We start from the raw sequence: 15,153 nt of genomic DNA, 5'->3' as shown, positions 1-15,153 counted from the left end.
CATCACGAGGTATTGATTCTTCTAGATGGCGCGGGCGCGGTACCCGATGCGCTCTGTCTATTTCTAGATCTCTTTCGTGACATTCCGGTAATACCGCTTTCAGTAGAGACCGCACATACTCAGGAATATCTTTGGGGGACACCGACTCTGGGATCCCGCGCAATTTTATGTTGTTTCGCCTGCTTCGATCTTCAAGGTCAGCCATTTTGGCCTTAATGCTCTCCACCTCTGCCTCCAGATCTGCATGTGCGTCGATTAACTCATTATGTGAGGTAGCAAAGTCCCCAAATTTATTTTCTAGGTGGTCCGTCCGGGCCCCTAGATCTTCAATATCTGAACGTATGGGAGCTATTATGGACTTTATATCCAGCAACATAGAGCGCCTTTGTAGAATAAGCATTTCCCTCATAACAGTGTCTGTAAGGGCGGTATTAGATATCGGTAACGCTTGCAGCGCTACTTTTCTGGGGTTATTTGTGCAAGCTTGGTGGCCTCCTGCGGAGGCGTAGAAGTCGCCCCCCAGCTGGTCTGTGACCAAGGAGTGTCCTGGTGTTTCGAGGTGGGATCCCTCACTACTTTGCTGGGTGTATGCGCCCGGCTCACCTGGCTGTATAAGTCGCTCCGGCTTGCGGCTTCATCAGGTCCCCTGCTTGCGTCTGTGTCCTCTTCTTCCCGCACGAGCTGGGAATGGAGCGCCGAGTCGGACAGTGATCTCCGCAGGTTAGTAGAAGGGGAGGTCAGCGGCGCCTCTGCAATCACCGCGCGCTTTCCAGGAGGGACCATGTCGCTTCCGGCGCCATCTTGGATTTCCCCGGCGTCTTTAGAGAAGTAAAACTTTGTGAGTTTAGGCTGTTTAGCTGCCTTTTTTTTTCGGCCCGTCATGGCGATAGAGGGTACTTCCTTATGCCGATGCTGTGGGATAATTTTGCTGTTCTCTGAATTCGCTTAAAGTCGCTTTATCCGGCGCTGGTACGGGAGCTCAGGCTCTATGCACCCATCCGCCTAGGCAGCCAGACCACGCCCCGTGAGGCCTATTTTTTAAGCGCTGGGTGACAGGTATACGTTTAATTACAGAATTAGACTTGGATCTGCACTGTAGCGTGTGTGTGAAGTTATTGAGAATGACCCTATCAGCACCTTGAATCTAATATACCCTTTTAGGGATAGATTTAAAGTAGGCCTGATACAGCAGAAACCACTGATTTAGAGAATTGCAAAATTGGGAATTGTATTTCAACCCAGAACAAAAACTGTGCTTTGACGGACACTAAATAACTTGACCAGCTAAAGCAGTAATGACAGATTTGGATGAATATAAATGTGAGGCTTATTTTTTAGGCGCTGGGTGACAGGTATACGTTTAATCACAGAATTAGACTTGGATCTGCACTGTAGCGTGTGTGTGAAGTTATTGAAAATAACTTAGTGACAGGCTCAGCTTGACCCTGATGTAGGATATAGCCAAAAAATAACCACACTATTGATGGTTAAATGCACTTGGTGACAGGCTCAGCTTGCCCCTGATGTAGTATATGGCCAAAAAATAACCACACTATTGATGGTTAAATGCACTTGATGACAGCTTGACCCTGATGTAGGATATAGCCAAAAATAACCACACTATTGATGGTTAAATGCACTTGGTGACAGGCTCAACTTGCCCCTGATGTAGTATATGGCCAAAAAATAACCACACTATTGATGGTAAAATGCACTTGATGACAGCTTGACCCTGATGTAGGATATAGCCAAAAAATAACCACACTATTGATGGTTAAATGCACTTGGGTGACAGACTCAGCTTGCCCCTGATGTAGTATATGGCCAAAAAATAACCACACTATTGATGGTTAAATGCACTTGATGACAGCTTGACCCTGATGTAGGATATAGCCAAAAAATAACCACACTATTGATGGTTAAATGCACTTGGGTGACAGGCTCAGCTTGCCCCTGATGTAGTATATGGCCAAAAAATAACCACACTATTGATGGTTAAATGCACTTGGTGGTAGCTTGTGCTGGCGCACCACAAGCCACAAAATGGCTGCCGATCACCCCAGAAAAAAGTGACTGAAATACGCTCTGGGCAGCCTAAAAACAGTGAGCAATTGAATAGCAGCAGTTCAATAATCCACAGCTGTAGATCGATCACTGAATGAAGTCTTTTGGAGGAGTTAATCACTGCCTAATCTCGCCCTAACGTCGCAGCTGCAACCTCTCCCTACACTTGTATCAGCAGAGTGACGTGCAGCGCTACGTGACCCAAGCTTATATAGAGGCTGGGTCACATGCTGCACTGGCCAATCACAGCCATGCCAATAGTAGGCAAGGCTGTGATGGCCTCTTGGGGCAAGTAGTATGATGCTTGTTGATTGGCTGTTTTGCAGCCTTTCAAAAAGCGCCAAGAAAGCGCCGAACACCGAACCCAAAACCGGACTTTTACGAAAATGTTCGGGTTCGTGTCACGGACACCCCAAAATTCGGTACGAACCCGAACTATACAGTTCGGGTTCGCTCATCCCTAGTAATAACCCACTCCCCCCCAAAAAAATAAAAATAAAAATTGAACTGTGTGGAGATACAAATAAACGGATTTAGCCCTAATACTACATTATTACTCATTGATGTCTTTGACCGTTACATTACATTAAAAAGGAGCTTTCGCCACTCCTGACATGCCTGTTTTATTAGCTTCATGCATTCCCTATGTCAGGGATGGCCAACCTGAGTCTCTCCAGCTTTTGCAAAACTACAACTCCCATTATGCCCAGACTGCCAGCAGCTATCAGCTTACAGCAGGGCATTGTGGGAGTTGTAGTTTTACAACAGCTGGAGAGCCGCAGGTTGGCCATGCCTGCCCTATGTAATAACAATTCTGGAGCATCTATTCTTATGTCTCTATATTATACCATTCCTTTATTATTTCTACTAGAAGTTATGAATGAAATGCCAGCAGTCTGCAGTAAGGGTACAGAGGGGAGGTAACCAGTTGGGGGTGTGTACCTGCACAGACTCACTCTTTCCAATCAGTGCTGCCATTTTCAGACTGTGCAGGTACACGCCCCCAACTTGTTACCCGGCCGTGTTGCAGCTGTGCTGCGGTCAGGAACTACATGGCAAATTAGTCCGCAGCTGCCTTTTATGTAACTGTTGAAGACCGCATTGTATAGTCAGTCTTCATTGTTAATGGCTGAGTGGTATTGACTGTGCCATGTAACCATTAACTAATGAAGACCCACTACAGATTGTGGTCTTCATAAGTTACATGAAATTAAGCTGAGGGCCAATTAATCAAATGGTTCTTGACCACAGCACAGCTGCAACCCAACCGGATCACAGCCGCTTCTTGTTGCCATACCCCAATACAAGATTTTGGCAAAACGGCTGGGTCAACAAAAGCATTTTTCTAAGGAAACCTGTCTCTAGTTTATGTTGTCCTTAGTTAAGACAGCATAAAACTGGCGACAGATTCATTTTAAGCAAAATTTTACAACATATAGAATATTTGGACATAGACATTGGAAAACTACTACACTGGCAGTGTGTCTGCGTGGGGGGCTCCAATTCATTTTTTGCCTCAGGTGGCAGAAAGACCCAGTTCACCTATGTTTCTGTGTTACTAGGGATCAGGATATGGCATCAATATCAGTCCCATATTTGTACAGACAGCCCATTCATATTTGCGCTGTCTTGGGCCAAAAATAGTCCTGGGTAGGTTTGGAGGAATCCATGGGTCAGGGCTTATATGCTCCAAATTAAGATCATGTAAACTACAATATCAGTAAATATGAGGTTGGTGGGGCTCTGTTACTTGTCACTTCATTATTTAGTTATTCTGGGCAACCACCGGCACCAGAAACTATACAGTGGATGTAAGGATCCATCCACTGTGTAGCTTTCGATGCTGGCTGACTGCAGCTAGGTTTGCATTTATTTTAATGGGAGCTGATGGCCATTATCTTAGCATGACCATTACACAGGGTATGAAACCTTGTGTTCCCGTTCAATTCACTATATAGCTTCTGGGGCCAGCTGCCGGAGACAGTTAATTGTGCCAGGTGTCAGACCACCACTGATCTGATACTGATGATCTATTCTGAGACTAGACCACTAATATCTAAGTACTGAAAAACTCCTTTAAGGGCCAGAATGTGTTTATATACAAAAAGAAAGTCACACACCTGTTCATTGCAACTCTGCTCCAGCACTAGCGGGTTCTGTCCCTGCTATTCCCCTAAGCTGACACTTGCCACTTGAGGCAGGGCCATTTTAACATATTGATGGTCCCAGTGCAAAGTTCTCATGAGTGGACACTGATTTCTTTTAATTTAAAGAGATACTACCATCAAACTTTTTTTTTCTCACATATTAAAACCCTATACATTAATATTTCATGCAATTTTTTATTTTTATTTTCAAAAACCTGGGTGGCTTATTTAAAAAAAAAATCCCAACTCCTGCAGTACCCCTATATACATAATCCCCCCAATATAATCAATGCCCCCTATTTGTAGCTCCCTGGTATTATTAATGCCCCAATTAGTATCCTCCTAGTAGTTAATGCCTCCCATTAATGCCCCCTTTTATTAATAATTTCCCCCATAGTGCCTCGAGTATGATTAATGGCCAATTAGTATCCCCAGTATTAATACCGCAATTAGCGACCCCCTAATATTACTAATGCCCCCTTTAGTGACCCCCAGTATTGCCCCTATTAGTGCCCTCAATTCGTTTTAAAGCCCCCTTTGTTCCACATTCCGCTTGTATTTAAAAAGAAACAAACAAAAAACAAATCACCAGTAATTAGTTCAGAACTTCTAGCAGGACATGGGGAATGCAAGTAGTTACTTAAACAGACATGTCAGGAGAGGGGACAGGTTCTTTTAAAATGTTCTTTTAATTTCCCCTCAGGACCTCCAGGTAATGTGGAGATTCTGAGGAGAAACCAAAAGAACACCAGGTGGCGCAATAACGGGTATGTAACAGCCTTGTCTACACAAGAGAAATGTTTCAAATGACTCCTAATGAAAAAATGTCATATTTTGCACAAACTAACAAAAAAAGTTTCAGATTTCATTGTTGGACAACTTTAATAATCATTAGTTATTATATTCTTCAAAACTGTACCTATACAAGCAGTTACCCTTTATATTCTTAAATGAACACTTTGTATTATTTTCTGTAGAGACCTAGAGAGGCAGTGGAACATTTATTTTACTCTTTTCATCAAATGAACCATTTATTCTATTTCATTTGATAGAAAGCATATATTAATCACGTCAATGGCTCAATTACAAGCCTGTTTTTCCCCTCACAGTGCTGCCACTTTGTACACTATGGGGCAGTGACTTGACTTTTTAAATAGTCCTGACTAATTCAAAACCTTGTAAAATTACCTAAATTTAAAGAATTATGTGTGCTGAATGCTGGCTAATTGGACACTTGTATAGTTCTATGGCGGTGCCTGAGGAGTGCAGAGGCATTGTCAAACACACGCCAGTGGTAATTCAGAGCTGTGCAGTTCAAGTTTCATTAAAATCAAGAAAAAACTATCTGGAAATCAGTTCTATTACTGGGAGAGAGAATGTACATTATTAGTTGAGGAAAATCAATATAACACTGAGCCAATAACTTCCAGCAGGTGACACCATGTAGAACTGCAGGTTACAAATGTTGTGTATTATAGGAGTTATTAAGAGAAAATGGCGCTGTTATTATACAATCCAATGTATAGGACTGAAGTGCGAGAATCATTACTAAAAGTTATTCCAACCAAATACAGTACCAGAGTTACTCAAGGGAAACTAATATAGGAGGGGAAATGTCTCAGAGATCCTGTATTGCTCTTCTTTAATAAACCTCAAACAAAATGCCTTGATAAATGTCTTCTTGTGTGCTTTCACACATAGGTTTTTGCTGTGTTTTTTCAGCACTTTTAATGCACTTGGATTTATTTATTTTTTTACACTAAAACCAACAACTCAAGATGTTAACTGAAGGTCTATGGGAAATGTGAAACACAGGACACACAAATACTTTTTTTTTTGCTGCTAGTGATTTAGTTTATTAGGTGGGATTTTTTTTTTCTCTCTGGCTTTTAAAAAAAAAAAGTATGCTGGACCGCTTGGAATTTTTCAGGCATTACCTTCCGTATACTGGAAAGTGCCATAAAGAAAATGCTAGTAGTAAGACACATAGGGATGGGAGCTATTTATTAGAATGGTTTATGCCAGTTTGTGGAGTAAAAAAAAAGTCACAAGACCTGGTTTTATGACTTTTTAAATGACAGTGTAACCAAATGTTATTGTAGGGATGTTTTTACGCCGCCTTCTCCACTGGGGAGTGATGAGGCAACAGTGGGGGCTTGGTTATGTGCCCCAGCAAATTCACTAATAGAGATTCCCGAACTATTCGCCGGCAAATAGTTCCCGGCGAACATAGCTTGTTCGCGTTCGCCGCGGCGGGCGAACATATGCGATGTTCGGTCCGCCCCCTATACGTCATCATTGAGCAAACTTTGACCCTGTACCTCACAGTCAGCAGACACATTCCAGCCAATCAGCATACCCTCCCTCCCAGACCCTCCCACCTCCTATCAAATAGCAAGGAGAGCACCCATTTTAGGGACAGCATCCATCTTAGATTCATTCTGAAGCTGCAGTGTCACAAATTTGACTAAGTTGTAATCACAATGGGATTAATACAGGTTATATTAATCGCTTAGCGAATTCAACTTAGAGCTGGGTTCCTAATGGTTGTATTGCTAGAATATAACGAAGATTGAGAATATAGTGCTATATTCGTTATATTCGTCAATTCTAGCAATACAACCATTAGGAACTCAGATCTAAGTTGTAATCGCAATGCGATTAATACAGGTTATATTAATCGCAATTGCAAATTTAACTTAGAGCTGGGTTCCTAATGGTTACAGTGACGTTGCTATGGCTGGTGTCACCCGGTGCGGTAGAAAATGGTGTCACCCCTGCCCCCCCCCTTCCCCGAAGCCATAATAAAGAGATAAAGAGAAAAAAAAAGAAGTCACTAAGTCAGCTCCAATCAGATATCTGCATAGACCCAGAGTCTTGGTCTATGTGGAGATATCTGATTGGAGCTGACTTCTTATTTTCTCTTTTGCACATAAACGTTTAAACTATATTCCTTAGTAAAAATGACCAGTCCACACCATGTGGGTCTATATTTATGAGGGCCCCCCTGAGCAAAGATTAGTAAATGTGGCCAGGTGGCCCCAGCCCACAGTTCAACCCAACCCCTTATGTCTCCTGGCCTGGGGCCATCTCTATAATAATCCACAGTAATTTATGAATGGGGTTAGGTTATTAACTTATTATTATTGGGGTATTATTAAAATAATTTGGTCTATAAAGTCAGAGCCGCTCTACCTACCTCCTCCTCCCGGCACCAGAGACTCCTGCAGGGCAGCTGCCGCGGCGCCCCTCCACCCACCAGGCTGCAGTGAGTCACACCCCCGTCCCCCTTTACCATGTGACGGCGCGACCAATACAATCATTATGAACTCAGACCTAAGTTGTAATCGCAATGCGATTAATACAGGTTATATTAATCGCATTGCGAATTCAACTTAGAGCTGGGTTCCTAATGGTTGTATTGCTAGAATATAACGAAGATTAAGAATATAGTGCTATATTCGTCAATTCTAGCAATACAACCATTAGGATCTCAGATCTAAGTTGTAATCGCAATGCGATTAATGCAGGTTATATTAATCGCATTGCGAATTCAACTTACCACACTCTGCGTTAAACTACGTAATTTTTCATGGGAGATTTGCCATAGATCCCCCTCCGGCATGCCACAGTCCAGGTGTTAGTCCCCTTGAAAAAACTTTTCCATCACTATTGTGGCCAGAAAGAGTCCCTGTGGGTTTTAAAATTCGCCTGTCTATTGAAGTCTATGGCGGTTCGCCCGTTCGCGAACATTTGCGGAAATTCGCGTTCGCGAACAGAAAATTTTATGTTCGCGACATCTCTATTCACTAATAATTACACTTTTTTCCAGACGTAAATGACCTTTGAAATCTACTCTAGTCTTGGCCTGGAGGACATGGAGTCAATCTAAGTGCATGGATTACCTGAAGATATTTCCTTCCTGGACCTCGCCATTTCACTGTCTGCTGATGGGCGTATCAGTACCAACGTTTTTAGAAAGCCCACAGCTACGAATAATCTGTTGAAATGGGAGAGTGGGCACCCTTTGGCCCTTAAGAGAGGAATTCCGAAGGGCCAATATTTAAGGGTGAGGAGGAACTGTTCCCATCTTAGTGACTTTAGAGTGGCTGCGAAAGATCTTCAGCAGAGGTTTCAGCGTCGTGGTTATCCTCAGTAGTGTTTAAAAGAGGCCTATCAGCACTCAATGAGCACCAACAGGGATCTGTTGTTGTCTCCCAAAAAGAGAGACACTGGTGACAACATCGCAAGGATCATCGGGACGTTTGATAGTGCCCATGAGAGGGTGCGCGATGTTCTTGCTGAACACTGGGACATACTCAAATCTGACCCAGATATTGGGTGTCTGATTCCAGCCAAACCCTCAGTCACATATCGGCGCAGCAACAATTTGCGGGACATGTTGACGCATAGCTTATACATTAGCCCCCGACGGCAATCATGGTTACGAAACCCACTTACAGGGACATTTCATTGTGGATCCTGTAAATTTTGCGGTTTCATTAATAAGTCCAAAAGCTTTACCAACAGTACTGAAGATAAAACGTTTTTCACCAAGTCTTTCCACAATTGCAAGTCGGTTGGTGTCGTTTATCTAATGACATGTGTGTGTAACATCAAATACGTTGGCAAAACCATCAGAGAGCTAAGAAGACGGATCGGGGAGCACATTCTTGACATCACGAATCTCAAAGACACTCCAATTGCACGCCATGTTCTTGATCATCACAGAGGGAACACATCGGTCAAGTTTCAAGTGATCGACTCTGTGAAGCTGTCACCCAGGGGTGGCGACTGTGATCGCATGTTGTTACAAAAAGAGGCGAGATGGATTTTTTCTTTAAACACCATTAAACCATCTGGCCTCAATGATGCGATCTCATTTGTCCCCTTTATATAATGACAAGACTGTTTTACCATTTCGTGCACTGTTTTGAATTAGGAGATTCATATTGATTCATTTATGCATGTGAGCATATGCGGCTGCTCGTTCACATACATCTCTCTTTTATGATCTTACCCCACTGTATACTAATGATATGGTTTCCATGCTGCGGTGATTGTATTTGAAGCCGCCTTGTTAATTCCCTTATATATAAATGCGGCGCTTCTGCGCTTCCCCTGAGACCCACTGAGTTCCTCCTTCTGTTAGCCATTGGTTTACCCTGTGCCGAGCCTCCTGGCCGGATTGGCTGTGAGACGGAGGCGTGTCTAGCAGGGCGGGGTTTCACCCTGTAAATTTCGGCGTTCTGTGGGCCGCTTTGCGGCCATTACAGCGCCGATTCATATGCACACTAGCACGCTGCGCCTCAACCTAGAGGTTGCTAGCTCAGGCAGGACAGTAGTCTGTGATTTACAGCACCGTACCTCACACTAGAGGAATGCGGTGTTAGGCAGGTTATTCTACTGCTGCCTGTCTGTCCACTACCTTGGTCTAAAAATCATAGCTGAGGCTTTGGGCTCTGTTCTAAGTTTGGTGCACATAGCTCCTGATGAAATGCATCTCCAATGCATAGAAACGCGTTGAGCTGTTACCATTTAGGGATATGTCAGGGCAATCCTTGCTCCGTAATTCAACATTGGAGTGACGGCTTGTGCTCTGCCATAGTCCTGCACCTATGACTATCTTAGTGCAGTGAGAGTCTGCGCGCTGGCTCTAGCTGTTTGGAGTGTTGTTTGGTGAATTTTGGACACCAGACATCCCCTTGTTCATAATCTTTACCCTGGGTTACATACCTTGTACCCTGTGGCGTATCGAGCCCCTTTGGAAGTGTTGGTTAGTCTGTGAGACTAATTTAGTGCTCCAGATGGTGACGCTGTTTGGAGACATTAATTCCTTCTCACACACTTAGTATCAGTCAGTGCCTATTGTTACACTGACGGGTGATACCCTTTATTTTAACCAGACATATAATAAAGTTATTATTATTTTGTTTTAGCGCCTATTCCCACATTATTTGATGGACTACCTGAAGATACGCCTAATTTATGCCTCATGTGCCTCATTATAAATTAGGTGCATCCTCTGTGTAACGGTCGCGTACACACACACACAGGGGGGAGGGAAGTGACAACTGCGCTCCACCCTTACCCCTGGCTCTGCCTACTTGCCTCGCGAGTCCTAATGACAGGGGACAACTGGACGGCAATCCCTAACTTGGAATAAGTGCAGGGATGACAGACAGACAAACAACAGGACGTGAACGGACCGAGTCAATACCAGGAAAGCTACAAAGTACAAATGGAGCAAGCAGAGAATTGTCAGGAGAAGCCGGGGTCATAAATACCAGGAGAGACGTGAAGTACCAAAGGAGTCAGCAGAGGATCGTCAGGAGGAGGCCGGGGTCAGAATACCAGGAGAGCAGCAATGTACACAAGGAGCAGGCAGAGGATCGTCAGGAATTCAGCAGGAGGTAAGTACGCCAGGAAAGACCAAATCACAGGTGGAACCTAAATTAACAGGCAACCTGTGGCCAGCAGGCTGCCTGTATTTATAGTGGGGAGTGAGGGTCATGTGACGTGGCCAGCGTCACATGACCGACAGACCAACCAGTCGAGCACCGAGTGATCAGCTCGGCGCTCAAGGCAGACTAGGAGCAGGGAGCCACCCAGCTAGTAAAGCAGCCCTGGGAATGAGGTCAAACACAGATCCTCATTCCCAAAGCTAAGCAACAGGTCTGCGGGTAATGGGCGACCGAGTGCACCTTCGGAACCCCGTTACACTCTGGCAGCGCAGGGGCTATCAAAGACCAACATAAAATGTTGGTCTTTGATAAATTATGCCCATTTTTTGCAAGAAAAACAAAAAACAAATGTGGCCAAAACAAAAAATGCAACTAGGTATTCTGGCTTTTTTTTTGTGGTTAAAAAACACCAGTGCCAAATTCATGTATTTAGGGAACCGTAACAAGTTGACAGCACCATAATACAATCTGGGATCCAAAACACAGCTGTATCCTATAACATCTGATGAACATTGTATCTAAATAAATACCATTACAAAGTATCACTAATTCCATGTATCAAACAACAATTGCATTGAAAAATCTTAGACACCATTGAGACAAAAAAAAAAACAACCACGATAAATAAAAAATGAGGCAGTGGAAGGAATCGTAGTACAGGCATTATAAACTTCTGCAATTTGTCATGAAGTTCAACAATAAATGGCCTGAATATTAATCAAAAACACCTGTCACAAATCATAATAAAGTGAAAGTCAAATCTGATAAATAATTACCATGTACCATTACAACTACCACGCACTGTGCTGCCCAGTGCCCGAACTTGCTCTTTGCATAAACTTCATTAAGGGGTGAAAGAAACAAAAAGTTAAAGCATGTTTAAACATGAGTAACACATTTTCATATTCTGTACTACAAGCTATTTTATATGGAACATAATGTCATGCACTGTTCTACACTACCCGCAGCTTATAAATAAATATATGTTGCAGCATTAGAAAACATAGCTATAATGATACATAACCTATCAATTAGATGATGACTTCCTTGTGACCTCTAAAATAAGGAGTGAGGTGGTTCTAGCATAGCAGGAATTCAATATATATGTTAATATACAGAGGCAATATCATAACACATTAAACCCTCAGTGGTAATGGCTTTCTGAGTACATATAGTAAGAAGCCACCCCTGAGTTGTAACTAAAGTAAATAAGTGCTGTGGTGCTTAGTGCATGAAGATTGAGTAGTTACTTGTATCTCTGGCAGAATCATTAATCTGGATAGGCAGGTCTACAGTAATAGTATGAGATCACCCAATGAGAACATCTGGAATGTGAGAATTTCAGGGGTCTACAGAGACCAAGATATATTACCATTATGATCATGGCAGACATAGATCTTATTGTTTCATTGCAGATTCTATTTGTCCCGTCAAAATGAGGTTTCCATTTATCAAGAGTTTCCCAAGACAGTTATGTTTTTTGATGTTAGTGGATTAGTAGAACTCATTGTTACAGTTGTGTTTTATGGCTTTTATACAAGAAGGTGCCAAAAACTTTTATTCTGCCATGCCTAATCTTCATGATCCATTTATTTGAAAGAAATGTCTACAGCTACAAAATTATTATTTTTTTCCACATTCAGACAGATGAGGAGGCATTGGTCTTTCGTTTTTGCACTCTTTTGTTTACCATAGATTTTATGAGGACTATATGAAAAAAATTGGTACACAGATTATTTGCTATACCAGCAAAATGGTAAGTGTTTTTTTCTGTTATTTAAAGACAGAGGTACATTTAAATGTCCTTCCCCATCTACAAACACACTGCAAACTAGTATTGACAACTTACAATAGTAATCACGCAGTTTGTGCAGTAAAATGATTTTGCTAGAAATATACGGCATATGGTATAACATGTTCACAAACACAGGTATATTAATGCAGTTTGGCAGCAAAATACGTTCACTAACATGGGTACAGTAATGCAGTTTTTGCAGTAAAACACATTCAATAACACTGGAAAAGTAATGCAGTTTTTGCAGTAAAATGGGTTCCATAACATACATATAGTAATGCAGTTTTTGTAGTAAAATGCTTTTTCTGTAACTGAACAGTATTTTGAAGTAATACAACATATTCACTAAAACGTGCATAGTAATGCAGTTTTGCAGTAAAACACATTCACTAACATGGGTGTAGTAATACAGTTTTTGCCGTAAATTGATTTTATTTTAATTTATTAATTACCTTTATTAGTATATCAGAACAAGTTACAATAAACAAAAAGATTAAGTAAAAACTCCACATATTCAATGTATTTTCCCCTTATCCCAATTCGTCAAACCAACCCCCTCCCCCCCACCCCGGACCTGTGATGCGTCCACCCTCCTCTCCCCCCTGCCCCCCCCCCCCAAATAAAAGGGGGTAGAGACAGGGGGGGGAGGGGAGGGAAAGGAAAGGGAAAAAAAAATCTCAATAAATAAAGTTTTATAAATTATTACAACCAGTCAAATCTTCCAACCGCCCCATATCTTAATCCACTTCTCATCCGCATCTCTCTGCCTGCACAGAATTTGCTCGTAATTTTTTACCTTATTAACTAGGTTTGTCCATGTATTTAATTCTGGAGTGCACCGAGCAAACCAGGTCCGACTAACCAAAATTCTAGCTAGCAGCAGTATCCTGCCTAAGAGAATCTTTTGATACTTATGGCTACTTATTGTGGAAAACTCATTAAGCAAAAACACTTGTGGTTCGAAAGGTATTCGTATTTTAAGTTTATAAATAAGGAAGTTGTTAATGCTATTCCAGTATTTTATAGGTTCTGAGCAGGTCCAGATCATATGAAGATAGTCCGCACCTGGGGTGTCACATCTAGGGCACTTGGATGTATCTCTTAGCCCACATTTATTCAGTCATCTAGGGGGGACATATAGTCTATGGCAGATATTAAAATGTACTAGAACATGATTAAAGTTCTGGGATAGTGAACCTAAATTCGCAAAGATATTCCCCCATCCTTCTAATTGTATATTCGGACAGTCCAACTCCCAGGCTCTTTGTCCTGGTGACTGTATCACAAAACCGTGCCTTCAGTAATAATTTATATATATTTGAAATCTTCATTCTAAAGGGTGTCCTCCCTATCCAATCATTCAAAAAGCATGAACTATCTATATCCAACACCAGTTTATAGTCCAGACTAAATAATGCTGACCGCAGTTGAAAATACCTAGACCATGAAAGGTTTTCTACATTATGTGATAACTCTGTAAATGACTTAATCTCTCTATCCTTAACTACTTGTGAAATATAAAAAATTCTATTCTTTTGCCAAAATGTGTCCGCTGCAATTACATCTATCATGCCAAAGAGGAGTGAATGTAAGTGAACCCTTTACCTTCAACCATGTTCTAGTAGTAGCCCACACTTTCAGAAGTAATTTTATAGTCTCTCTATAACCCCGCTCTTGGCTACTCAGTAGCCCGGATTCCAAAAGAGTAAATATATTATCATGAGCGTAACTCCCTACTAACCTTCCTAGAAGTGCACTATTTTTTGATTCATAGCACTGGGCAGCAATAAAATACCCTTTAAGATAGGGGAGGTTTAAACCTCCACACTCCAGTGGTTTATATAGATATTCCAGTTTTATTTGAACTCGTTTTCTTCCCCACACTAAATCATTACTTATTCTTTCCATGAGTTTAAAATATTTGTCTTCTATCCAGGTAGGTGTATTCCTGAGCACATAAAGAAATTGTGGTAGTATCACCATTTTAACCAATGCAACTGGGTCAGCTCTGGATAGGGGAAGTCTCAGCCAGATCCCTATTTTGGCTCTAGTTTTTGTTATTAGGGGGATCAGATTAAGTTGTGCAAAATTTTCAACCCTGGGCGATATAATCAAGCCCAAGTATTGAAAAGTGTCAACGATGTCCAACTGAGTCACAAGAGCCTCCTTCTGTAGTAACGGGTCTATTGGCATCAAACTGGTCTTAGACCAGTTTATAAGAAGACCGGACACCTCACCGAATAATTAAACCATTTGAATAGTTCTGGGAAGAGTTGTTTCCGTATGGTCTATAAAAAAAGAACATCATCCGCATATAAAGAGTTACGGTCTTGCGCTCCTAGTGTTCCAAATCCTTTAACCTGATCATCCTGCCTAATGGCCAAAGCTAGGGGCTCAATGTAAATATCAAATAACAATGGAGATGGTGGGCAGCCCTTCCGCGTACCTCTATTTAAGTCAAAACTAGTGGTCAGGATCCCATTAAGACTCAGTTTTGCCGTGGGGGATCTATACATTAATTTAAGGATATTTATAAATCTTTCCCCAAAGCCCATCCTTGTCAGAACCCTCCAGAGGAAGCGCCACTCCACCCTGTCAAAGGCCTTAGAGGCATCCAGTGACAGGGTGGAGCGGGTAGTCCCCCCAGGGGCCTGTATATTGGCAAAGAGCCGATGCAGATTAT

Source organism: Bufo bufo, chromosome 1 (assembly GCF_905171765.1).
Source record: "Bufo bufo chromosome 1, aBufBuf1.1, whole genome shotgun sequence".
NCBI classification, from domain to species: Eukaryota; Metazoa; Chordata; class Amphibia; order Anura; family Bufonidae; genus Bufo; species Bufo bufo.
This window is presented reverse-complemented; position numbering follows the sequence as displayed.